At 36.4% G+C, this 25,915-nt stretch overlaps 1 protein-coding gene across 1 annotated transcript in view; it reads left to right on the forward strand.

Annotated features, from left to right (window-relative positions):
• The window catches only part of RASSF9 (Ras association domain family member 9), a 33,028-nt gene that overhangs the window by 2,566 nt on the left and 4,547 nt on the right, over nucleotides 1-25,915 (forward strand). The window lies entirely within an intron of this gene.

Genomic DNA, 25,915 nt, shown 5'->3' on the forward strand with positions numbered 1-25,915 from the left:
TGATATTTGATATAATGCAAAACCCAGGGAAATAGACAAATAATTATATGGATTTGGACACGAAGTTAATCTTACCCTACCAGATCATCTTCTAAATTTAAAAAAATAATTAAAAAATTTTAGGAAACAGTATGCAGGAAATTTGAGAATAAAATATATGGTCACAAAATGATTGTCTTTGGGCCAGCAAACTTTTTACGCTTTTCAGTTCTATGTTGCATATAAATAAAAGAAGTGGAGCCAATATAAAATTATTTGTTTACAATCAGAATTAACCTTTAACATTTTTCTAACTCATTAGCATTTAATAGCGAGAGTAATTTTCAGAAGAGCTTTTAGTCTCAGAAGATGGGTCGTTTACTTTGGTTCCAGAATAATAAAATATTCTGTGACTGAATCCTAAAGATCCATGAAGACCTTATGCAACTTCTTGTTCAACATGAAGAATAAAAATGTTGGAGATTCTAGATATTTTCTTTTCAATAAACCAAGATTCTGAAAGTGCTTTCTAAAAGTCACTAGATAGATATTGTTTCTCATATAAAAGCCAAAGAAGCAAATAGTGAAGCCGACTTGACTTGGCATTCATATGGACATTTAGTAATGGGATTTAGATTATTAGCCTTTTCAAATATTCACATAGGTTCCATTTGTGATCCTGATCATTTTTATAGTAGATTTGATGGTCAAAATAATGATTGTTTTAAAAAATATTGCTACTAAATAGCAACCAGCAACTTTTTTGAAAGTTCAGAGAAGTAGAATGCCACTGGTAAAGCTTTTAGGGAGACTTGGTTGTGAGTTGTGATTCCTTGGGGTTTTCATTAATAAAATTTGAGGTCAGAGAGTTGCTTGGACCTTTTGCTAAACTTTGCTAAAGGCAGAAAATTGTCATAGTAAAGCAGCATCCCATATGTTTATTTGAAATTTAAAATAGAATATTTATTTAGGTGATTTGTAAAAGGAAATTAACAGTGATTATGATAGGATCTAATCTGGTTAACATGGCCTTATAATTGTTGTTAAGCACTATTTAGTCCACTCTTGACTTTCCTTTGGCTTTCCCTATATCTATGGATATATGTCTATTGCAGGTCATAAGAAATATTGTCGTAATATCAACTTGAAATTAAAAGTCTCCAAAAATGTTCTTGTAATAAATATATTAGAAATAAAATACAGCTATCTTGTTTATAATTGATACATAAAATCTGCATTTAAACTTGCTTTTGAATCAATTAGAACATATCTGCCAGGCTTTTTAAAACCAGGTGCTTTATATTGCTCCCATAAGTACATCATGCCATGAATGCTTCATCAGAAGGAATAATTAAGTTTTGTGGTTAGAAGAATTAAGTTTTGCTGGCCGGATAGATATTTTCCCTTTGTAATTAGAAGTATGGTAATTCATGAATTCTGCAGAATAGGAAGTTATTATGTACTCTTTTGTTTGACTTTCAATGAATATTTAAAATGGCCCCAAAACTGGATTGAGAAATGCCAGATATTTGAGTATGAACATCTTCTTAGTTCCCAGGAGTTCCTGAAAAAAAACTCCCTTAATACCTGGTAACTTAAGTAGTTACTAGTTGGCAGCAGACAGCCCATTCAGAACAATGAATGGAATGCTCTATTCCTGGCAAAAATATCCTGAGAACAGTAGCAGTGGTGAAATTGAGCTCTAGGTTAAATCTTGAATTGTTACTCAAACAACTATAAGCCAACTTAAAATCCCCCTACAGAAGATGTGTTGTTATGCCCTGTACTAATTCATGAAACATCAAGGTATAAAGCTCTTAAGTGGATGTTTTTGGAAAAAAAAAACATTATAAAAATGCTGTAGCTGGTGAACGATTTTATTTATGAGGAAATTTGATAGTAGCTTTAAGTAATTCACAGAACGTGGCTAGCTTTATTTTAATTCTGAAGGTGGAAGAAAGTTGAAGTGGGGGCATGAGTTTACCTCTTTCAGGTGCATGTGGATCCCAGTTCTGGAAAAGCAATCTCTTTGTCTCTAGCATATTAGTTTTCTGAAGTGAGGCAATAATCTGCACCAGGTACATGTGAAAGTCAAAAGTTCAGCATACTTCTGTGTTCCAATATTTTTTAATGTATGTTTGCTTAGGAGTTTTTAAAGACATCTTTTTGGCTAAATAAATATACACAACACATATACTATTGATTTCTCAAGAATCAATTATTTAAAATATATTCTGATTCCATTCCTGTGGAGCCTGTTGTAATACTACTTTTTAGAGGAAGTTTGCATAGTTGTTGATTATAAAGTAAAGCAATTACTAATGTGAATAGTCATGCAGGGGTAAAGTTATTACTTTATGTGAATTGAATAGAGCCTTGGGAAGATGCTTAGCCCTGGCAAGATATTTTAAGGATAAGGATAATCAATGACAATTAAATATGCTGACAAAGAAAATTATCCTGAAAGGCTTATATCCGCCAACTATAAAGCCCTCTTGTTTTTTTTTTTGTTTGTTTGTTTGTTTTTGTGTGTGTGTGTGTGTGTTTTATAAATAAAGTAACTGAAAATAGCTATAAAAATTCCCATTGAGTATAGGCTTAGTGAGAGCAGGACTTTATCTTGTTCCTTTCTAGGTAACTAGTGAATAGGTGCTCAATAAATATTTGTTGATTGAATAAGTGGATTCAATATATACTCTCCAAATACAGATGATCCCTGTACAGAACTTGGATCACAGCAATAGAGCAGTATGTTTGATGCATGGGCAACTTAAAGAATGAATCTAGAAATTCAAGGTTGACTTCTTTTTTTTCTTTGTTTTTTTGGATTTTTTTTTTTTTTTGCATTTGATTGAATAGTAGTTCAAAATATGTAACTATTTAAATTTTTTAAATAATGTTATGTTTTAATTTGTCCTTCTCCTTGAAAGTATTGCAGATGTTCCCTCCCTTTTTTTCCCCATTGACCCCCTCCAACCCATACCCACCCCTCCCAGGCCTTCACCTCACTATTGTCTGTGTCCATGGACTATGTATATCTATATTTATATTTATAAAAGCCAAGTGACCAGAATGACGAGAACATCTGGTCGCTGTGACGCCACTGCGGCTGGCCAACCACCCTGATCGGCAACTCCCCATCAGTGGTGGGGCCAGCTGACTTCCCGCGGCCCTCCCTCGGCCGGCCCAGCCCCCACTGGGCCCTGATCAGGGGCAGGGCTGGCAGCCAACCTCCCGCAGCCATTCTCCCTGGCCGTGCATGAATTCATGCACCAGGCCTCTAGTCCAATATAATAAAAGGCTAATATGCAAATAGACCAAACCGCGGAACAACTGAACAACTGGTCACTATGACGTGTGCTGACCACCAGGGGGCACACATGGAACATGGCAGGCATTGGCATCAGGCAGCAGAGGGCAGAACATGGTAGGCATTGGCTGTGGTGGGATTATCGAGCAGGTGAGCAGGGGTGCCAGGCCAAGGTGGGGCACCGGTTGCTGTTATCTGGGCGAGCCTCTGGTGATTACTGAAAATTCTTTGCTCCTGTGCTCCGTGGTCCCACTCAAGGCTCACACCTGCTGCCGGCACCAGAGCCACCGCTCGCACCTGCTGACAGTGCCCGGCACTGGCCCCGATCGCTCAGGACCGTCAGAGGGTGCGAGCACCGGTTGCCAGCCTCAATGATTACCCCTCAGGGCCTCTCCACCTCCCTCTGTTCCTGAGGGGCGATTGGGGCTGGCAGCTGACACTCACACCACTGCTGGCACTGGCCCCAATTGTTCCACGCTGTCAGCAGGTGTGAGCTGGGCTGGTGTCGTCAGCCCGTGGGAGCTGTGGTGGCAGGAGCAAGGCTGCCAGCAGACAAGGGGCCAGGGGCCATAACAGGAGGGGCTGGGCATGGGCACGGAGGATGGGCCAAGTCCCACCCCTGTGCCCACCGCAGCCTCACAGCCCACAGTTCCTTTCAAGGTTCACAAATTCTTGCACTGGGCTCCTAGTATGCATATAAGTTCTTTGGTTGATCTCTCCCCACCCACTCATCCACACCGTCTTCCCTCTGATATTCCACAGTCTGTTCCATGCTTCTATGTCCCTGCATCTATTTTGTTCATCAATTTATTTTGTTCATTAGGTTCACCTCTTTATATCTCTGGTCCTAGGCTCAACACCTTCTTTCCGTCAAATGGTGAAGGGTTATATCTGACAAAAATGCTGTAAAAGATATTTTAGAAATATGGCTTGGCTTTTGGTAGCAAATAAACAAAGGTAACACATTCTTCACTAGTGATACTCGTATTTAACTTCATCTCCTTGAACACAACTGAGTATGTGTGAGTGAGGTTTGGCAGACAATGGTGGATGGCTACTCTATACACCACTGCTAAATGTGAGCATTTTCTTTTTCTTTTTAGATAAGAGGGAAATATGATTGTGAAACATTTATTTTCTCACATGAAATGATAATTTATGCTCTTTGTATAAGATAATCACAGTTATGAGACAAAGGGAAAATGTTAGGAAGAAAAATATCTTGATTAAGAGTTCCAGCTTTTTATTTACATAGACCTTAGGTCATATCTCAGATATGCTATTACTAATTGTATGCCCTGTGGCAAATACTTAATCTTTCTAATATAACAACATGCAAAGGTAAATCCAAGTTTGATAATTAGAGGACGTGCTCTTTAAGTAAATAATACACAATTATGAATAAAAATATTGCTAAGGTCATTCTCGGGTCGTGGAAGGTCACTGTGCAAATAAGGCAGCCCTTATGCTTAAGTTTCATTAGTTTCAGGGTAAATCCACCTCTGCTAATACTTTTTATAACATGACGTGCCAAGAACTGCTTTAAATAATTTACATAATACTTAAAATAATGCTGTGAAGAAGGAGCTATTTTTTTCTCTATTCTACATTTGAGGCAATAAAGACACAGAGGAGTGCAACAATTAAGTGGCAGAGACAGGCTTTAAATTCATGCTTTTAACCATTGTGGTATATGGCTTATTTTGGACTAAATTTTGTCATCTCTAAAATAGACTTAATCCCAAACCATCAAGAAATCTGATTTTATGTTAAAGACAATGCAATACTAGGAGATAATAAAATCTCAATAAATACTTATTCCTTGTTCAGTCCTGTTGGATTAAAAATGCTATTTAATACTTAAACATGGTGTGATATTTTGGGTTTTGAAATGTCAATCCTCACACTCTAAAACTTCCGTATCACCACTGATTTCTTTTCCTCCTTGGATATAGAAAAGTCGATTATAAATTAATTAATAAAATTAAAAATGAATCTATAAATGTTATATAAAACTATCTCTGAATCCTGATGAAAACATGAATTCTGACATCTTTTAGGTTTAATCCTCACACTTTTTTGAGCCAAATTGTAAGACCATTAATGATTTTGCAATGCATAACATAGTTAAGGGATATTTCCTTATTGTTTTTGTGAAGTTTTGATAAAAAGAAGGGATACATAATTTAAATATTTTAACCTTACCTTCAATAAAAAGAGAGATTGAATATTTAAGGTCCCCTTAATGTCTAAGCTTCTATAATTCTAAAGAACCCTCTGCAAATTAGAGTTTAATTCTCTTGTCCCCTTTGCTTACCTTTTCAAGATAACTTTAGAAAATAGAATTATAAGGAGAAATTTATTTTAGTGTGATTTCATTTTACCTAAGACATGTGATGCATTGTCACATAGCCTCTACCATGAAAGGTAGCATTATGGTAAAAGTCAAATGTGCTTATTTCTACTTATAATCACATGTGATTAGTTTATAAATTATTTTGTTTATCTAAAATATCTAAGAATTATTGAGTATTTTCTATCTGCTAACCATAATTTTAAATTTAGTAATACAAATACATGAATGTTATGAGTAGTTATCTTTTTTTAAAAATTCCTTAGAGTAGTTATCTTTTTTATTACATTTCTTTAGGACCGGTAAACTCTGGATTTGGTATTGTACCAGACATGCAAAGACACACTTCCATTCCTAAGAGATTAAACTCCTAATTGAGAAAACAGCATTATAGTTCAAATCTCATGAATGAACTTATTTTTAATTCACTCTTTCATGGGAGACTACCTTTGACAGGGTAGATAAAAGCACAATCTTTATCAGACAGTTAAGAAAATGAAAGCTTAGTATCTTGGAGTTAGAGAAGGCTGTTTTTCTGTAGAGTAGGTCTCAATAAATGTTTTTGAAGTGGAAGTATATAACAGAGAAGTAAATGGAGGTACAGGAAAACAAAAAGAGCATCATCATAATTAGCATTTATTAAACTCCCACAGTTAGGTGACAAGCTTGGACAAGAGAAGGGAACACAATAAGATGTATAAAAGTATGTAGGAGGGGGCTGAATCACCCAAAGCTAAGACTGGCTCAGATAGGATAATCAAAAAAGAGGAATCCGGAAGCAGGCAGAAATACGATCAGTGTGGCGACAATCCATAATCTTGGTTATGTTAGTAGAAAACAACATTTACAATTGAAGAAGTGTATAGAAAAATGTTAAAGATGTGTTTATGACAAACCATATTAGACTTACAGTCAACTGTAGTTAATTGCTGTTCATTCTAATAATCATATTAAATTGGTCAGATTATCAGTTCATAGAATTGAGTTATTCTACTATTATGTGGATCTCTTGGAGTTGAATTCCATTTGTGCATATAGTGGTCTAACTTCAGCAAACGATAGGAGTTTTGTGTCTGAGGCTTATTGGTATACTGCACAGTGTATGCTTTTTTCTCAACCAGTGATTAGGAAATTGATAGTCACCTCAAATGCCCTTGGTTGCTCTCATGCTCCTCATTTACTCTGACTTTTTTCAATCCTCCTGGAATTCCCTGAAGTATGGATAACTGAGGGTACTTATGATCTAGTAGCAGGGCATTAATTTGGGGAGGCCACAGTCTTTCATAGTAGAGTCTGAGGATACCTATTTTCAGCTCTGCACATAAGACCTTACATTTGCCTGGAAGCTCAAGAGATGCTATTAAAAACATGTCTGTTTCCACCAGTTAGACATATAATAACTATAATCTCACATGAAGAAAAGAGCTTTACACAATTAGAAAAAGCCCGTACTGTATAAAGCTATAGTGAGCCTTTGAGATTCCATCTTTTTTACCAGTGCAGGCAGTTAGGAACTTTACAGCAATGGGACCAGGATGTATAAACTTTGGTTTCTTGACTGCCTGCTTGTCTACTCTAGTATTGAAAGTGAAAGAATTTATTCCTAGGACTACTAAAATAGGCATGAAATTTAGACCAACTCACTTTTTTTAGATGCTGATTATTTTCAGTGGTCCTACTTTTTTTGCTGTAATCACAGTTTAGAGGATTAAGTAAAATGGCAGTTTGCACTATGTAATGCTTTATGAAGTCTGGGTAGACTTTGGTATTGCTTTCCTATCTATCTTGGCACCTAAAAACAAAACATTCATGAACTATCCCACTCTGTCATATTTGGCATTTACTTGTATATATCTGGCTTGTTGTGACACAAAATAATGATTATTTGGTGACTTTTAAAAATACAGAAATATTAAATGAACCCCACACCTTGGTGGGCATTATAAGAGAGTAAAGATGAATCAGATATAGATCATACTTTGAAAGAATTTGCTGATTAGTGGACACACAGACATACATAAATAATTAAAATGCAAGGCAGGCATTTTAAAGTATCATAATAAAATTTATGTATTCAACAATAAATATTTACTTCCTAATATGTGCCATATGTTATTTTATAATGAGGTAGCATAATGAGATAGTCAAGGTCTCTACTCTCACTGAATTTGTAGTGCAGTGGTAAACAGCAGACAATAAACAAACAATAAATGAAACAATTTATTGTTTCAAATACTGTTTGAAACAATACATTTTAGATATTGGTTACTATTAGGGGTCACTCGGGAGACAGAATTTATGGGAATTCAAAATTGAGTTGGTAAGGGCAGTAGAAAGTGTCAGGATGGGAGAAAAAGAGTCACTGATAATAATAATTTTGGATCTGAGTAACTGGGAACATAGTGTGTCATCATGAGGAACAGAAAAAATGGCAAGGTTAATTTGGGGAGGGAAGAACATCAGGGTGAAGAGTGAAAAAATGCAAGGTATCATTTGAATGTTTCCAAATATTCCACCTCCAACCACCTGGTGTTGAGACATGCTGCACCTGAGATGGGACTGTGAAAGCAGCCTTTCATCCAGCCTGCTTCGATACCTCCTGATGTCCACACAGGGCTGATTAGTGTGGAACATACAGCACCTGGAATGGGGCTTTAAAGACAAAACACACTGGTTTCCCAGAGAGGACTTTCAAGCTGACTAACCCTATATTAAACCCACCCAATTTCCAGGGAGCATTTAGTAACCACTCCTTTAGTGATCCTTCAGTCATTACCTTTGGTTGAAATTACTTCTAAACAGGGCCATCACTTCTATGGGATTGCAAATTTTTTGTGTTTATTACCTTTTTTATCCCTTAGAGTCAGATACAGAATCATTGTGTATACAATGGAGTTCAAAGAATTTTCATATTTAAATAAATAAAAATCTAGATTTTTGGTGCAGGGACGTCGTCTGGGTCAGGAGTTGGCAATTTTTTTGTGTGTAAAAGGCCACATGCTAAATTTATTTCAGTGTTTGGGGGCCATAATCTTACCCTCTCAGCTACTCAACTCTGTCAATATAGTGTGAAAACACCTGTAGACAATAGATAATTAAATGTGCATGACTGGTTCCAAGAAAACTGTATTTACAAAAACAGGTGGTGGGACAGTTGTAACCACCAGACCCTAATTGACTGAGAAATTCCCTTCATTTGTCTCCCACCCCAAATACAGTGGGGCCTTGACTTACGAGTGTCCCGACTAACCAGTTTTTCAGCCAATTTTTTGCATTGAGTTGATAGAGTAATTTGAGTTAACGAGCTCCTTAATGAGCTCGGTCTCAGAACGAATTAAACTCCTAAGTCAAGGCCCCACTGTATAATCCCACATCCCCATCTACCGCCCCACCCCTACTCCAAAAATTAAAAGAAACATTTATAACATCTACTAAGTTAGACACTTAGACTTCAAAGATGAAAGACTCAATCCAGGACCTGACTGAAAAACTACCAAAAAATAAAAGTTAGAGATGCTATTACTTAAGTCACTGGGTTTTGTAGAAGCATTAAGAATGCAAACTCATTTCAGTCTGAGGTGGTGGAGGGTAGGGTATTCAGAGAAGGTAAGGGAATTTTCCTAGAGGAAGCAATATTTGAAGTAGAGTTAATCCAATGGAGAAGGAGGTAGAAGGGTTTTTCAGACAAAGGGAACAAATTGTAGAAAAGCCCAGAGTGAGAACAAAAATATGGCAGATATAGTTCAATTCTGTCGAGTAATCCATAGGGTGGTACATGTGAAAGTCAGGTTGCCCTCATGTTAGACCTGTCAGATATCAGCAAGAAGATAGGAATCGCTAGATGAATGTGCTTGGTTATGAGCTGGGGAAAACAGATCATAGACGAAATCCTAGGAGCAGACAGGGGAGAGAGGCTGAATGGGGGAGGTTTGCATGAGAGATAGGGAAAGGAGAAAGGCTGAAGTAGAGAGGAAGAGAGGTAAAGAGATTAAAAATAAAGGACTTGGAAGCTATTTAAAATTTTAATTAAGGAAGATACACAATTAGATTGCAGTTTAAAAGGAAAGTCTGGCAATATGGTGCACAAATGTGAAGTGGACAGGAGTTTATAATATAATTTGTAATAGTTTACTACAGTAATCTATTGTAAAATAGAGTTGTCTGAATTGAAGTAGTAATCATAGAAATGAGGGCACATATTTGTGACAGTTGGAAGGAAGAATAATATTACTGGGGATGAGAGAGAGAGAAAAGAATTGAGGAAGACATCCAGTTTTCAAGCTTGAAAAAGGGGCACGGGGATAGTGATTACATTCAGTAAGGTGGAATAGTTTGGGATATGATAGGATTGGATGATGAATTAGTTTTTGATTGGTCAAATTTGAAACGCCTTGGGCTATACAAATGTAAATATCAAGTAAATAAGCAAAGAAAGGAAGTTGGGAACATGGGTCTGGAATTCAAGGGAAAAATAATTGGATTTGGGAACTATTATACACTTGGTTGATAAATTTGTGGGCAATATTACAATCACTCATAAAATGTGTATAGTGAAACAAGAAATGAGTCATGGAAACCTGGGGGGTGCCAATTATATCAGTTATCACTGCATAATAAAACATCCTAATAATTACTAGCTGAAAATAAAAATTTATTATTTGTCAAGATTTTGTCGATAAACTGGGGTGGTTCTTCTGGATACACCTGGCTCTCTTGTGAGCAGTGGGTTGGCTGAAGACTAGGGTCAGAAGGGACAACAAATGGCTGGGTCTCTCCATGTAGTCTTCCATCTCAGGCTTTTTCATCAAACAACAGCCTCAGTTCAGCTGCAAAGGATCTGTGGCCATTCCTGCATGACACCTACATCTGTAGAATGTGCAGAGGAAGTGAGGCCCATGCAGGAACTGAGTCGCAGGAGCTAGAAAGTAAAGGAAGAACCATGGAGAGCGCAGTCAAGAAGTCAAGCAATGGATTGCTGCAAAGATGGAAGAGAAAGGTCACAATGCATAATGTAACAAAGAGGTCAAGTCGGATCAGGGCCAAAAATGGCTATTGGGTTTGACAGTGAGGAGAGTTCTGATAAACAAGAATTGTGTTGGTTGGAGGTGGGAAAGGGTGGAAGTCTTTTTATTACGGTGGATTGTTGCTTCTGTAAAGTGATGAACTAGAAAAAGTAACTGTGGGTTGCTATTGGTGTTTGGTAAAGAAAGATAACTGAGTGGAATATGTGGTCACTCATATTCAGGCTATGTGACAGGGTAGTAGGAAGGACCAGAGGAAAAGGGAGAAGATAAAAAGAGATTAAGAATGAATAAACCATAAAGCAACGTCCACGAGGAGGTGGAGGCAGTGAAGTTCAGAGCATATTAAAGAGTTTAAGATATTGGGAAGTAAATGGACATAGATACTTTTGATATAGATAACCAGTGTTTTTCTCTTATAGATGATGTTTTCAAGTATCTCCTTTTCCTTAACAAAATTATATGACAGGTCCTCGTGTATTCTTGTTTCTACAAGTTACTAATTTATTGTTTCCCTTTAGGTAATTTATTTATGACTAATGTGAAGAGCTAATTATTTTAGATAAGTTTCCAATTGGAGGTCATATTTTATTACAGTTTATTACAAAGTATGTTCAGAAAATCAGGGATAAAGAAGCTTATCTGGTGCCTTCAGCTATCCTACTGTATAATTCAAATTCATACATATTTCTAGTGCCATTCAAATATGCCAACATATCTGAGAATACATTTAGAGAGGAAAGAGCAGGTGGCTGCAGGCAGATACAGGCTGAAAATCATCATCACCAGGGAATATATTTCACTGAGAACCAAAACCAATCGTGGACTTAGCTGCCAAAAGGAAAACAAATGCTAATCGTTGATATAACTACAGCAATCATTACACTAAATACTCAGGCTAGGGAATTTTCCTTTAATAAATATACTCATGCTTTGTTGTTATGAAATATTTCTCTACAAAGTGCAAATCAATAAGCAACTTTAGGTGTTTGCTAGTACCGGTAACACTGGGAAGTAAGCACTAGAATTTCCAATGAGATTATTTTCTCAGCATTTCATTTGGCAAATACAACATGTTAAATATTTGCATTTTGATTATAATCAATTTCTGGAATCTGAACTATGAGCTTAGTTTACTTAACCCTCAGTAGTCTCCAATACACATTCTTTACACATTCCCTTCCCTTTTCTCTGTGAATGGGAATTATGTATTAGAGCTACCCTGCAGTTATGGAACATCTAGGGTTTTCCTTATCCTCCATGACTGGCATATATTATTACTTTCTAGAAAATTAAGCTGCCATTAATAGAGCATATAATAGTGAATTTTTCTATAGATATGCATATATACATATATATGAAATTTTAATTTTCAGTGTGTCTTAAATTATTATTTTTCACTGTTGCAGTTATGTATAGAATATTTTCTGAAGGACCCCAATTTGAAAACTATTACAATAAAAGTTAATGGTTTATGTTTAGTGAAAACTATTTGATAGAACTACTTTCATGCTTCATTTATTAAAACAGTGATTCAAATTTTCTTAGTGACTTGACGCATTCCTTAGTGACGCATTCTTTATGGCTCAAAGGTTGTGTGATTTTCTCTTCCCCAGACGACAGCACTGTGGTCCCCAAAATGTGACTTCAGAAGCCATTTGCCACACTCTGGGTAAAATAACCAGAGTGAGCTTGTGGCCCGGAACTGCCTCACTATTTGCCTGCTTTATTAATTTTAATAAACTTGTGTGTGTGTGTGTGTGTGTGTGTGTGTGTGTGCATGCACACACTCACACACTTTAAAGAAAGACAATCAAAATGGTCATTTAACATTCCCTTTTCAATTTTATGTACAGCGTAGGGGAGAAAAAAAATTCCTCAACCTTCTTGAGGTCCCTGGGTAGGTCTGAAAATTAAACTGACACAAAATAACAGGAAAAGAGCACACACGTTTATTACAAGTTTTACATGACTTGGGAGCCTTTCTAAGGAAATGAAGAGAAAAAAAAAGGTTAAACCTGCATATTTTTTGGTAGCTTTGATAAAGAGCGACAGGTACTGTAGTAAACTGGAGGCAGCTTAGAAAGTCATGCCTGTTGGATTCCTCTTGTTCTTCTGTCTTCAGAGATAACGGTGCTCATTCCCTCCAGGTGTAGGGAGGGCACTTCCCGCGTAAGGGTGTTATGACCTGTTTCGTGAAAGAGGCATGTGTGGAAAGTCTGAATGAACTTCCTGCTTCTCCCATTTTCTCCCTCTGTAAGCTAAAAATACTCAGCATACCAAGGTGCCTTATCTAGGGCTATTGTGTCCTGAATCCCACTAGTAGTATATTTGCTTTATTCCAAATGCCATCAGTCTTCCTGAGGTGATCAATTTTTAAGTACAGAAAATAGCCAAAACAAACTTCAAATAGATTTAAAAAGTCAACATAACTTTTAAAGGCTGAAAGAATGGGAAACACACAATACCTTAGACAAAAAAATAACATTCATGAACAATTCTCTGAGACAAAGAAACCCGAAACTCTCTCTTAGGTTGTTATTCAACATCTATTCTTTCAAAAATTAGAATGTTTTATATAAGAGAGCCCATGACTATATACCATATCTACACTAATAAAAGAGAAACATGCAAATTGGTTTCACTCTGCTACGCCCACCAGCCATTCAGAGTGACTATGCAAATTAACCCAACAAAGATGGCAGTTAACTTGCATACACAGGCGCAGAGCGAAGACTGAAGATGACTAAAGATGGCGGCGGCCACGGAGCTGGAGTGAGCAGGAGGCTTGGGTTGCTCCCGGCGATGGAGGAAGCCAAGCTTCCCACGGCTCTGGACTCTGCTCAAGGAGTGACTGGGGGCCTGGGTCACTGGGGGCAACCCAGGCTTCCAGCCTGCCCTGGGTTCTGCTCAAGGAGGGGCTGGGGGCCTGGATCTCCAGGGCTGACCCAGGCTTCCAGCCTGCCCTGGCCTCCACTCGAGGAGCTGGGAAAAAAAAAAAAAGGGAGCGGCTGGGAGCAGCTGGAGCGGAGAAGCCAAGCCTCGCTGCTGCGGTAAATCTTCGTGCAACAGGCCACTAGTATATAATATATATGTCATGCTTTGGTTACATGAGAGAAATGTTGTTTTAATTTTTTATTAAATACTGGTGGCTTGTTGTGAGAAAAAACGATATCTTATTTCATATAGTAAAGAAAATCGCTGAATTTGTGCATTGTAAATGTTTCCTGTAAGTCATGAATTTTGTGAGATGTCATGCCAAGAAGGTCAACTAAGTTAAACCTGTTTCTGAATAGGTTCATGTATCTGACTCAGATTTCCTATCTTGTTTTCAAAGAGAAAACAATGAAATATGTTGATCATTATATTAGACTTAATAGAGTTGATCAATGACTTTATTCAATTCTTATTTATCCATATTATCCTTATTTTCTTTATTTCCTTGTTATCTTTATTTCCCCCCACTTATTACCTGAGGGTAGTATTGAACAAGTGCTTAATCTGTTGTTCCTCAGTTTCCTAATCTGTAAAATGAGTTTGACAATAGGACCTATCTGATAGGGTTGTGATGAAAATTAAATGAGTTGATATGTATAACCATGTCTGGTACATACTAAGCACTCAATAAATGTTTGTTATCCAGTAGATCCTTTTACACAGACTCCACTGTTCTTCTCCCCAGTCACTTTATTAGTTTTTAAGTACCTGTTCCTTAACTACCAGGCCCACACATAATAATATTAAATAACAATGTCAAAGGGTCTTCTTACAGACAGGTTCCCAAATCAGCATCAATTAAATCTCTTGAGGCTCTTTAATGTAATCGGACATTCTACAAGGGTTATGGGAATTCAGAATGAACTGAAGACATTGAGGTCAACTTGTATGTCATTTTTATTATGTATTCAATATTACTTAACTTTTATTATTGCCATTACTTTTTTATTTTTTGAAACTTTATAACACATTTGTACAGAGTATATCTCATGATTTTAAAAAGTGTCTAACATGGTCTTAAAATTTTAAAATCTCTCTCTGAGATATCTTTTCTCTCTCCTAGCTGTATGACAAATTCCTGAAGATGAGGGTAATCTTATCTTCCATATAATTTTATCCTCAGCATTTATTCACATTTGCTAAAATTATTGTTCCTTTGACAAATGAATGGTAAAGCAACTCATAAAAATTCATATATCAATATGAATTAATGGATCAATAAAATGGATAATTTATTTTGGATTAAAATCTGTGTCCAGCTGGATCAGAATATCTGTGCAAGAACAATTTTTTCACTATTTTTTCTATTACATTTATCAGAATACAGGACACATAAACAAATAACAGATATTTAATTCTGACTGTGTTTTGATATCGCTTTGGATTGCATAATGATGTGATATTAGGGTAAAATAAACTTTTATCTTTTGAGGAATATAAATGTGTTTTGAGGTTAACTAAAAATTTGAAGGGCATCACTTGTATGATGTGTTAAAAAATATTAGGGACACAATTCTCATTTCCTTATGGAATGAGAAGTTTGACTGAAAAGCATTTATTTACTTTCAACTGCATGGGAAAAATATGACAATATCTTTATTTAGCCAAAAGGCTGATAAAACTTAAAATATTAGTAGCCCTTGCTTTGTGAGAAAGTACAAATAACCAGATTTTTTTATATCTTTGTCATGCCAATCCATTTGAATAATAGTGACTTCAGGACGTACTACAGTGCAGATTGTTATATTCAGTATTATTTTATTGCTAAGAAAATTTTTTCTTTATTGATTAAGGTATTACATATGTGTCCTAATCCCCCCATTGCCCCCCCCCCCCAAGGTGTTTTGAAATACTGTTTCTGACTTACCTAGGCATAGCTTCCATGCCTGCAATGCCCCTAACCTTTATGAGGTGATAGCAATGATTTTTTTCTCCTCTCATTTCCCAGTTATCCCTGGCACCTTCTCTTTCATCCAGTAAAGAAGGCAGGTATTATCTTGTCTTCCTCTAGAAACCTCCATTCCTTTGTCCCCTCTGTTCAGGGCAGAATGGACTGCAAAGAAGGAGTGCGAGAGAAATACAATGGAAATCCCTTCAGCTGACTCCCAACCTCCTATCCCCTCCACTGTTTCCTTGACCATTCCCGTCATGTCATTCTAAATACACTTTTTTTTTACCCCCCTACCCAAAGTTGGCAGCCAGATGTTCAAATACTATTTCTTAATGAAGAAGGGAGATTTACTAGTCTGTGGATGTAATTTTTTTTTTTCTGTGCTAAAATTAACCTTATTCTGAATAGGGTTTGTGTTTCTGTCACATCTAAATGCAAATATCAGTATTCTTTAGGACCAGCTCTGGTATCAAAGGAGGGAAGTCCAGTTGTGCAAGATTAATAATAACAAGCATACCGATTGGCTATGGGGTGAGAGGAGAGAAAAAAAGTTCCATTTTATTCCATTAAGTAGAATGCCAACTTTCATTAATTTTAGACTACTTGAGATTAGAAATGTCTCTCTTGTAAATTTGTTTCCATATATTTTACTATTAGTTTCTCAAGATGAAAGAAACAAAAGAGTAAATAAAGGTGAAGCTGCAATGCAAGTATATTTTGTTGTAAATCTGGAACAGGATTGCTCAACAGCATGACTACTGACATTTTAGGCTGGATAGTTCTTTGCTGTGAGGATACTGTTCTGTGCATGGGGGGATGTTTATGTTCCTGGCCTCTACCCACTAGATGCTAGTAGCACCCCTAGACTCTAACGTGAAAAACAAAAATGTCTCTGCATTTCAAAAAGTCCCCCCTGGGGTGGGGCAAAATCATCCCTGGTAGAGAATCATTGGTTTAGAAAAAGAGAATCTTCAGTTTAAAGACTAAGTAATGGTAATTTAAAGGAAACCAGAGCCTTTGGGTGGTGGGACGGGACTCAGGTATTCCCCCTAAGGCTTCGTAGTTCTTTACCCTTCAATCTGATGTGTCCGTCCATGAAATCAGAAGCGTGGCTCTGCAGAGGTAAGCAACAAAAGCTCCTGTACATGGCTGCTGGATTGTGTCAGTAGCATACTTGCTGGACTGGAAATAATTATGTCATAAATTCTATGGAAAAATGCATTTTAACATCCAAATATTTTCTATAAATATTTATAACTAGAGGCCCGGTGCACGAATGGGGTCTGGCTGGCCTGCCCCAATTGGGGCCAATTGGGCTGGGCCGGTCAGGGGGAGTGGCCAAGGGCAGTTGGCCAGCAGGCCCTGCCCCTGACTGGGTGGGGATATGGGGCAGGACCGGCCAGGAGGAGAGGATATGGGTGGTGGCTGGCCGGCCCACACCCTGGTCAAACTCCCAGTTAAACTCCTTGTTGAAATTCGGTTGAGGGGACAATTTGTATATTAGACTTTTTTTTTTTTTAAATATATTTTATTGATCTTTTTACAGAGAGGAAGGGAGAGGGATAGAGAGTTAGAAACATCGATGAGAGAGAAACATCGATCAGCTGCCTCCTGCACATCTCCTACTGGGGATATGCCCTCAACCAAGGCACACTCCCCTGACCGGAATCAAACCTGGGACCCTTCAGTCCGCAGGCCGACGCTCTATCCACTGAGCCAAACCGGTTTTGGCTATTAGACTTTTATTATATAGGATTGCATTATAACATAGGTTCTAAAGATTAAAGTCCATACAAAGGTCCATGTATTTTTCATAAGTATCTATAGCTTGCATTCTGATGTTCAAATACTGGCATTTCTTATAATGTAATTATTTTTAATAATTTTTCATTTTAATGATTCTTCTATTTTTTAAAAGTAGAGTTAATATGAAATATTGTCCTGATAATTTTATACATCAATTTTCAATAAAGTAATGATACTCTTTGATTGAAACTCCTTCTTTACAACTTCAGTGCCTTTTTCCTCTCCACAAGTGAGTAATCATGGACAAATATTGCCCACCTATCTCTGTCATTACAAGGAATCCTTTTTCTGTAAATATACATTTGATGGGATCTTCAAATTAGCATTGAAATATCATTCAGTATTTTATATTAATAGCTTTAAGTATAGATTTAAATAGCTTACTTATTCCCTAATGCTTTGTGAATAATATATACTCAATTGAGGTTTGTTGAAGAAATGTTTTTATGAATGTTGCATTTGTATTTATAAGCCAGGTTATCTTAATTTTATGTAATTGTATTTGATTTATTAAAATTATTTATCAATGGGGATATTTTTAAGTTTCTGGTTGACAATAAAATAAATGCAAAAGTCTCATATTTAATATTCACTATTAGTTCAGAGTGAATATAGAAAAATACCTGTAAGTGAGGGTAATACATGTTGTTAAAGTGTTTTATTTAGCATATAAATATTATTAATTTTCTATATACATACATAAAAAATTGAATGTAGGATTTTTTTTGGTATGATAAGTTTCATTAGCACAATCTTAACCAAAATCAGAGTTATCTATATATATAAAAAGCTAATATGCAAAGTGTCCCAGTGGGAATTTGACTGGGAGACCGGTAGTTCTATTGCTTGTTATGACATGCACTGACCAGCAGGGGGCGGCATGGAATGAAGGAAGGCCCCAGCCAACAGCTGGCAGCCGGGGAAGGGAGGCTCCAGCCAGCAGCTGGAAGGCCCCAATCGGCCCTCATCGCCAGCCAGGTCTAGGGACTCTACCCATGCATGAATTTTGTGCACAGGGCCTCTAATAAATTAGAGTAAGAATAAAAGCATTCTCAGCTCATCTGGGATCCAAAGATTATATTAATGATGTTTTTTAAATGTCTCTTATTAGCCCACAGCTATGATATATTGGAAGTATAAATGCAAAAATATTTGAGTAGTTGAAACAGGTGAAAAAATATTGTGGGATAGGTTGGAAAGTATTTATAAAATAATATTGTTAAATACTGTAGGAAGTTCAATAAAGTAACTGAATGACAATGCTAAAAACACTACACTCTGCTCTGAATTAAATAACGTTAATTTTATTATTATTGTTAATAACCTATATTTACCCAGGTTGTGTTTTATGATTTTCAAAGCACTTTTACTTTTTTTCTCTTATTTGATATTTGCAGCAACCTTGTGAGAACTGTTAGTCTTATATGTAAATTGCAGTATTACAATGAAGGGTACAGAGGATTAGAAAAAAAATGATTTATTAGAATTCAAAATGACTATTATAGTTAAGATGATATCATAAATTTAAAATTTTAGTCCATTTGTTCCCACTGTACTCTTGCAAATCTTCACAAACAAATCTTATTAATGTTTCAAAGGGAAAAAAAGTATTAAAGCATTTGATAAAAAATGGATACTGTAGCATGATGAATATTTTTTAAAAAATTTTGTATATATATATAAATAATTTTCAAACATTTTGTGATTACAAACTTTAAAATAAATTAAACAGAAGTGTGCTAGGCCAAAAAAAATACATATACATATATATATATATATTTAATATACATATATAAAAATAGAGTTAATATGAAATATTGTCCTGATAATTTTATACATCAATTTTCAATAAAGTAATGATACTCTTTGATTGAAACTCCTTCTTTACAACTTCAGTGCCTTTTTCCTCTCCACAAGTGAGTAAACATGGACAAATATTGCCCACCTATCTCTGTCATTACAAGGAATCCTTTTTCTGTAAATATACATTTGATGGGATCTTCAAATTAGCATTGAAATATCATTCAGTATTTTATATTAATAGCTTTAATTATAGATTTAAATAGCTTACTTATTCCCTAATGCTTTGTGAATAATATTTACTCAATTGAGGTTTGTTGAAGAAATGTTTTTATGAATGTTGCATTTGTATTTATAAGCCAGGTTATCTCCTCTAGTTTTGGTTAAAGCCGATGCTTTTCTACCATCCACATTAAGCTTGCCATATGCTGCCATTCTCTTTGTCCCTACTGCCTTAATATTATGGAGTCAGATACATAGAAGTCCCTCAGTACTTGCCTTTATACTGGACTAGAGGCCTGGTGCACAAATTCATGCATGGGTGGGGTCTGGCTGGCCTGCCCCTATGGAGGCTCATCAGGTCAGGCTGGTGGGTGGGAGGGGCCACAGGTGGTTGGCTGGCCAGCCCGCCCCTGATCAGGGTGTTAGGGGCCCATCAGGGGTGGGGTCATGTGAGTAGAAGGGCGGTGCACTGTTGGTGGCTGGCCTCACCCCTGATCAGGGTGTTGGGGGCCGATCAGGGACAGGGCCAGGAGGGGAGGGAGGCAATCGGGGCCCAGATCAGGCTGTTTGGCTGCTGCAGTGCACGTCATAGCCACCAGTTGTTCCGGTCATTCTGGTCGTTCTGCCATTCTGGTCACTGTGCTTTTATATATAGAGATGCCTAAATGAAAGTTAAGGAAGGCAAATTTTAATCGAATCAGGAACTTGGTTGATTAAAACAGGGGGGTCATTAATTTTATGGTGAAAATGCATTGAGATTCAAGCAGTTAATTTAAAAACAACTTTTTAAATAAAAGCGGTTCATAAATTGAAAACTATTTGTAGGTGGATAGCCATAATGACTTTTAGGGAATAGTTCTAAACATAAAGTAACATCTAATTGGAAGGAACATTTCTGCTTTCTAGCTTTGTGACTTTAGACATGTTACTTACCCTCTCTTTGTCTCAGTCCTTTCATCTGTAAAATGGAGATGATATTATTAACTACCACATACATGAGTTCTTAAAATCAAAGGATGCTGCAAACCAAGAAACATATAAAATAAAAAGTAACTTAGCTAAGTTAGAAATAGTAAATATCAAGAAATATCTTCATTATACAGAAAAAAAAAACTTTAATTGTACTATTAAGTAACATCAAGTGAGCAAGGGCAGAGTATGAGGAGCTAAAAAGAAAAAGAAAAGAATTAATACTATTAATCAAATTGACAATGAGAAATGGAACTAAAATACTGGGATAAAATTAAAAATTGAAGTGAATGACTGAGATAAAACTTTATAAAGCTCTATGATTTTTCAGTTTTTACATGGTTAAAGTACATTCTCTGTGAAGTTTAAGATCCAGTAAAATTTTTATCACTTCTCCCCAACAAACATACAGTAAAGCAAAGCAAAACAAAAACAATACTCTTAGACATACAGTGTCTGTATTTATTTTTATTTTGCTGCATTGTAATTGGAAGTTATATGTCTAACTACTAGATTTGAATCATTAGGTAAGAGCTGTTGTTAATTATATTACATGACAAACCATTTTATGTAGTATAAGTTTGTATTTTTAACCTTTATTATGTATGTGTTTATAGATGTCATTATTTATACTAGATAATAAATTTCCACTGGTTTGGAAGGAAACATTATTTTTAGTCCCAATTCTAGTGTTAAATTCTTTATTTATATCAGATGACTAGATTTGCATAGGTCTATGAAGAAATAAAAACAATTCTTAAATATTGTAATTAAGATCAATAAATTGGTTTAATTTTGATGAATATTTTTTATTTGAAGGTTCTTTTATTTTATATGATGCTGAGGGTTATCAGTCTAGTTTCTGGGAAGCACTAATGAAATGAGAAACTTATCTCTAAAATTGACACTAAAGTGTTCTCTGTCCAACTCTAGCACTCTTTCCCACAATAGGCCAGGGACAATGTCTTATAAATAGTATTGTCTTTATACAATCCACATTTCTGTGACAGTGCCAGACACACAGGAAGTGCTCAGCAAATATTTGTCAAATGAATGAATAGAAACTCAATCAGACCATACTATAAAATAAGTACAGTTTTCCCAAATCCTAAATATGTTAACAAAGCAGATTTTTTAAAAAAATATATTTTATTGATTTTTTTACAGAGAGGAAGGGAGAGGGATAGAGAGTTAGAAACATCAATGAGAGAGAAGCATCGATCAGCTGCCTCCTGTACACCCCCTACTGGGGATGTGCCTGAACCAAGGTACATGCCCTTGACCAGAATCAAACCTGGAACCCTTCAGTCCCCAGGCCCATGCTCTATCCAGTGAGCCAAACCGGCTAGGGCAACAATGCAGAATTTTAAAATGATGAAGCTTATAGTAGGTATGAAAGATTTATTCCCTAAATTGAATAACGAGCAGTCATTGCTTTTAAATATGTTCAGTCAAGTGGCATAATTTCTGAAAATTTTCTGGTTTGAATGATGGTTGTAAAAATTACACAAAACATTTAGAAATAACGGGCCCAAGAAAATATAAGGACGTTTAGGGCAGACTTAAAAGCAAAGGCTGGAAAGGATTGTGAGGTTATTAATAAAGGCACTAACTTTCTCATATGTTATATAGAAATAAAAATATATGTCTTGATTGTGAATAATACCCATCAGTGTTATATTATCCACATGAGCTGAAAACTAACAGATCTCTAGGGAAAGACATAATATTCAAGAACTTGAACCTTCCAAACAATACGAATTTCAATTGGAATAGGGGTCATGAAAGTATTGGAGAGTTGTCATATAAGTGGTTACTATTATTCTAAAGAATCTATCCACCTCTGTTTCTCAGCCCTCTTCACAGATATAGTGTAGGGTTGAGTTTACCCAGAACTGGTGTTTCCCAGCCAGAAAGTAGGACAAGACATAGGAACTACTCCAAGGAGATAACAATAACTACTTTTATATATATGAGAGTTTTGTCAGCTAAGGGAGGCACCAGGCCAGTCAGAAATCCCTTTGACTAAATCAGAGTAGGAATAAGGTTAAGAAGAAAAAGGCACAGAAGGTAACACCTATCCACACACTTTTTTCCAAGGTTGGCCATTGGGAAACATCCTTCCTTGACCAGTTGAGTGCTCCAATAGGGCACTACAGTTCCAATTACTATCAAAGGCTAATGTATGTCATAGAGTTTCTCCTAAAAATAAAGTCTGTTTTATGATTTTTTTTCAATTTAATCTGCATATCTAATTCATCAAATTTGTAAACTTGTTTTTCTTGTGTAATGGTTAGAACTGCATTCTGGAATCAGCTTTCTTGTTTAGGTTTGAATCTTCACTGCACCACTAACTGTGTGACCTTAAAACAGTCACTAAACCCCTCTGTGCTTCAGTTTCTTTATCTGTAAAACTAGAGGCCCAGCACATGAAATTCATGCACGGGTAGGGTCCCTTGGTCTGGCCCGCGATCAGGGCTGATCTTCCCCGGCTGCCGACAGCCAGCCTCGCCCCCTGCTGCCCATGTCTGCAGCCACCCACCCCCTGTTCCCCATTACCCGTTGGGTGATTGAAGCCTGCCGGCCAGGGGGAGTAACCAAGAAGTTGGCTGTTCCCACCCACTCGTTGGCCCTACCCCCTGCCACCAGTCACCCTCTGTGTGTGGGTTGACTGGCGGGGCAAACAGGCCCGTCTCGCTCACACCTGCCTTGGTCTGGCACCACCACCCACCCCCAGTTCCCCATTCTCCATCAGAGCCTGCCAGCCAGAGGCAGCTCCTGCATTGAGCGTCTGCCCCCCAGTGATCAGTGTACATCATAGCAACTGGTCGTTCTGTCATCCGGTCGATTTGCATATTACGCTTTTATATATAGAGAGAGAGAGAGATAATATTTGCCACCTTACAGAAATTCTACCCTAGAATTGTGAGGGCTAAATGACTGATATATGTAAGAGCTTCGAACAGTGCTTGGCATATATTAAAAGTTTATAATTGATTATTATAATCTTTATTGCTGCTTTTTTTGAGAGAGAGAGAAGAAGGGGGGAGACATCAATTGGGTATGGGCCCCAATGGGTGTTCAAACCTGCAGCCTAGGTATGTGCCCTGACTGGGAATCAAATCTGCCACCTTTTGGTATCTAGGACAATGCTCCAACAAGCTGAGCCACACCAGCCAGGGCTGCTGCTTGTTGTTTTTAATAGTATTTATTTTAGAGTTTAACACTAAAGACTAAAACATTATCTATATATATAAAAGCCTAAGCAGACAGTCAACCAAACAACTGAATGACCAGTCGACCAGTAGCTATGACATACACTGACCACCAGGGGGTAGAGGCTCAACATAGGAGCTGCTCCCTGGTGGTCAGTGTGCTCCCACGGCCAACATTCCATGCTCCCTCCCCCGCTGCTGGCCGACCCCGACTGCTGGCTAGGCTAGGGACCCCACCCATGCATGAATTCATGCATCAAGCCTCTAGTATAAAATAAAGATGTCCTTAGTTATAACATAATAGCTATTGCCATTATCTTATGAGACGAATAATTATGACAATTACTCTATTTTGTTATTTTTACCATGACTTATAAAAATTCATATGGAAGTTAGTTGTAATTTAACATACAGTATGTACATTGAATTTGTGTTACTTCTTTTCAAATTATCCAAGTTAGTTAGTAAACTCCTAACTACACAGTGTATAAAAATGTTTGTTAAATTTGAATATTTTATGTACATGCTTAAAACATATCAAAGTAAGCATTAATTTAGAGGTAATGTCTTGTATAGTCAGTCATAAAGCAGATAGTAATTAATTACTTGGAGAACATATTTGTTTGGTTTAGAGTATATTTGTGTATTATTTTTCTAGTAATTGAAATATGAAAGTAATTTTATCTTAATTTCTAACCTATCTTTATGCTGCTTAGAATTATTAAATGATGTGTCATAAATATCAGATATCAGATTAATCCATATTGTCATTAAATGTAAAATGTTTTTTAAGAGAGAAATTACAACTCAGAATGACTTTTTGAACAATCATTGATAAAATTTTATTAGTACACTGAACTAGATCTAATCTTCTATGTTATTTGGTGTCACCAATTTGTTCTTTCTTCTTTAGTAGTCACTTTATGATCTCAGGAGAGTCAATAACCAAAGTATAAGAGTCAGTCATTTAAAATAAAGATAACAATATATGATCAATCACTATTGCTACTGAAACATAAACACCACAAACTAAATTCTAAGTGTTAAATGATTCTAGAAACCAGGGAAAATTTTTTCGGTACGTGCTTCCTGGAGTAATATGCTTTGAAGTGCTACATAAATAAAGTGATAAATGACTAACTTTCACAGCAAGTCAATTACTACTCAAAAATCATATGTCTTCATAAATCATATGGATTATAATTCATTTCATATTATTTGTTTTTAGCATTTTTTAAAGAGATATTATGAAAAACAGCCTTTTTTATTTAGTCAGGATAGAAATGTGATTATAAAACTTTGCCAAAAGGTATAGCCTAGAAATTATGCAACTTTCTTGGTTCTTTCACTACCTATGTCTTCTTTTCTTCAGAAAACTGTTCCCCTCCCCCCATGCACCTCTATATCATAAAGGAAATTACTATCAAGTTTTTACTTGATATATATGTCCCAACTTGAACCACTTCCTATTATCTCTACTGTTAAAATTCTAGTCCAGGCAGTCCTCATCCCTTTTTCAGACCACTCCACTAGGCTTTCAACTGAGACGTCCTGCCTTATTTGCCCTTTTTACAGTATATTCCATAAACAGAAGCCAGATATACTTAAAGAATAAATTAGATCATATTCCTCTCCTTCTTAAAACTTTCTCATGGCTTCTCATTAAAACTGAAACAAAATCCAAATACTTTATCATGGCCTGTAGGCTACGCCTGTCTTCTAGATCTCATCACCTGTCATTGACCCCTCTCTCCCACCAGCAACAACCCTGACTCCACTATCCTCAGCCTCCAACTCTAGTCACATTTTTTTCTGTCCCTGGAACATATTTCACGGTCCCTGCAAGTCTGTTCACTCTTTTTGGAAGTCTTCCCTTAGGCCTCTGATTGCCTTCTCATAACTTACTTTCCTATTCAAATATCACCTTCTTAGAGAAGTCTTAAGTCTTAAACACTCTAAATAGACTTCTTTCAAGTCACTCTGTATCCCTTTATCCATTTAATATTTTTTCTAGCATTTACCACTGTCTGATTTAATATTAAGTACACATTTGTGTCTGTGTCCTCATTTCCTTTGCTTATTATAGTATCTTTAGCATCTTCAGAAATATCTGGCACATGGTCGGCATACAATATACATTTGTTGAATGAAAGAATGACAATTTTAAAAATGGACTGTTTTCAACTCTATGACTTTAATATAATTTCACCATTTCTACCTTTGCTTCCATGGTCCTTCCCTAGTCCTAAGGTTCTATCATGACTGTAAATAAAATTGACTGTCATAATATCTCTTTTAAACAATGCTAAGAAACAAATGAAATGAATTATACTCCAGATGATTTATGAAGAC

Source organism: Myotis myotis, unplaced genomic scaffold (assembly GCF_014108235.1).
Source record: "Myotis myotis isolate mMyoMyo1 unplaced genomic scaffold, mMyoMyo1.p scaffold_m19_p_3, whole genome shotgun sequence".
Classification (NCBI taxonomy): Eukaryota; Metazoa; Chordata; class Mammalia; order Chiroptera; family Vespertilionidae; genus Myotis; species Myotis myotis.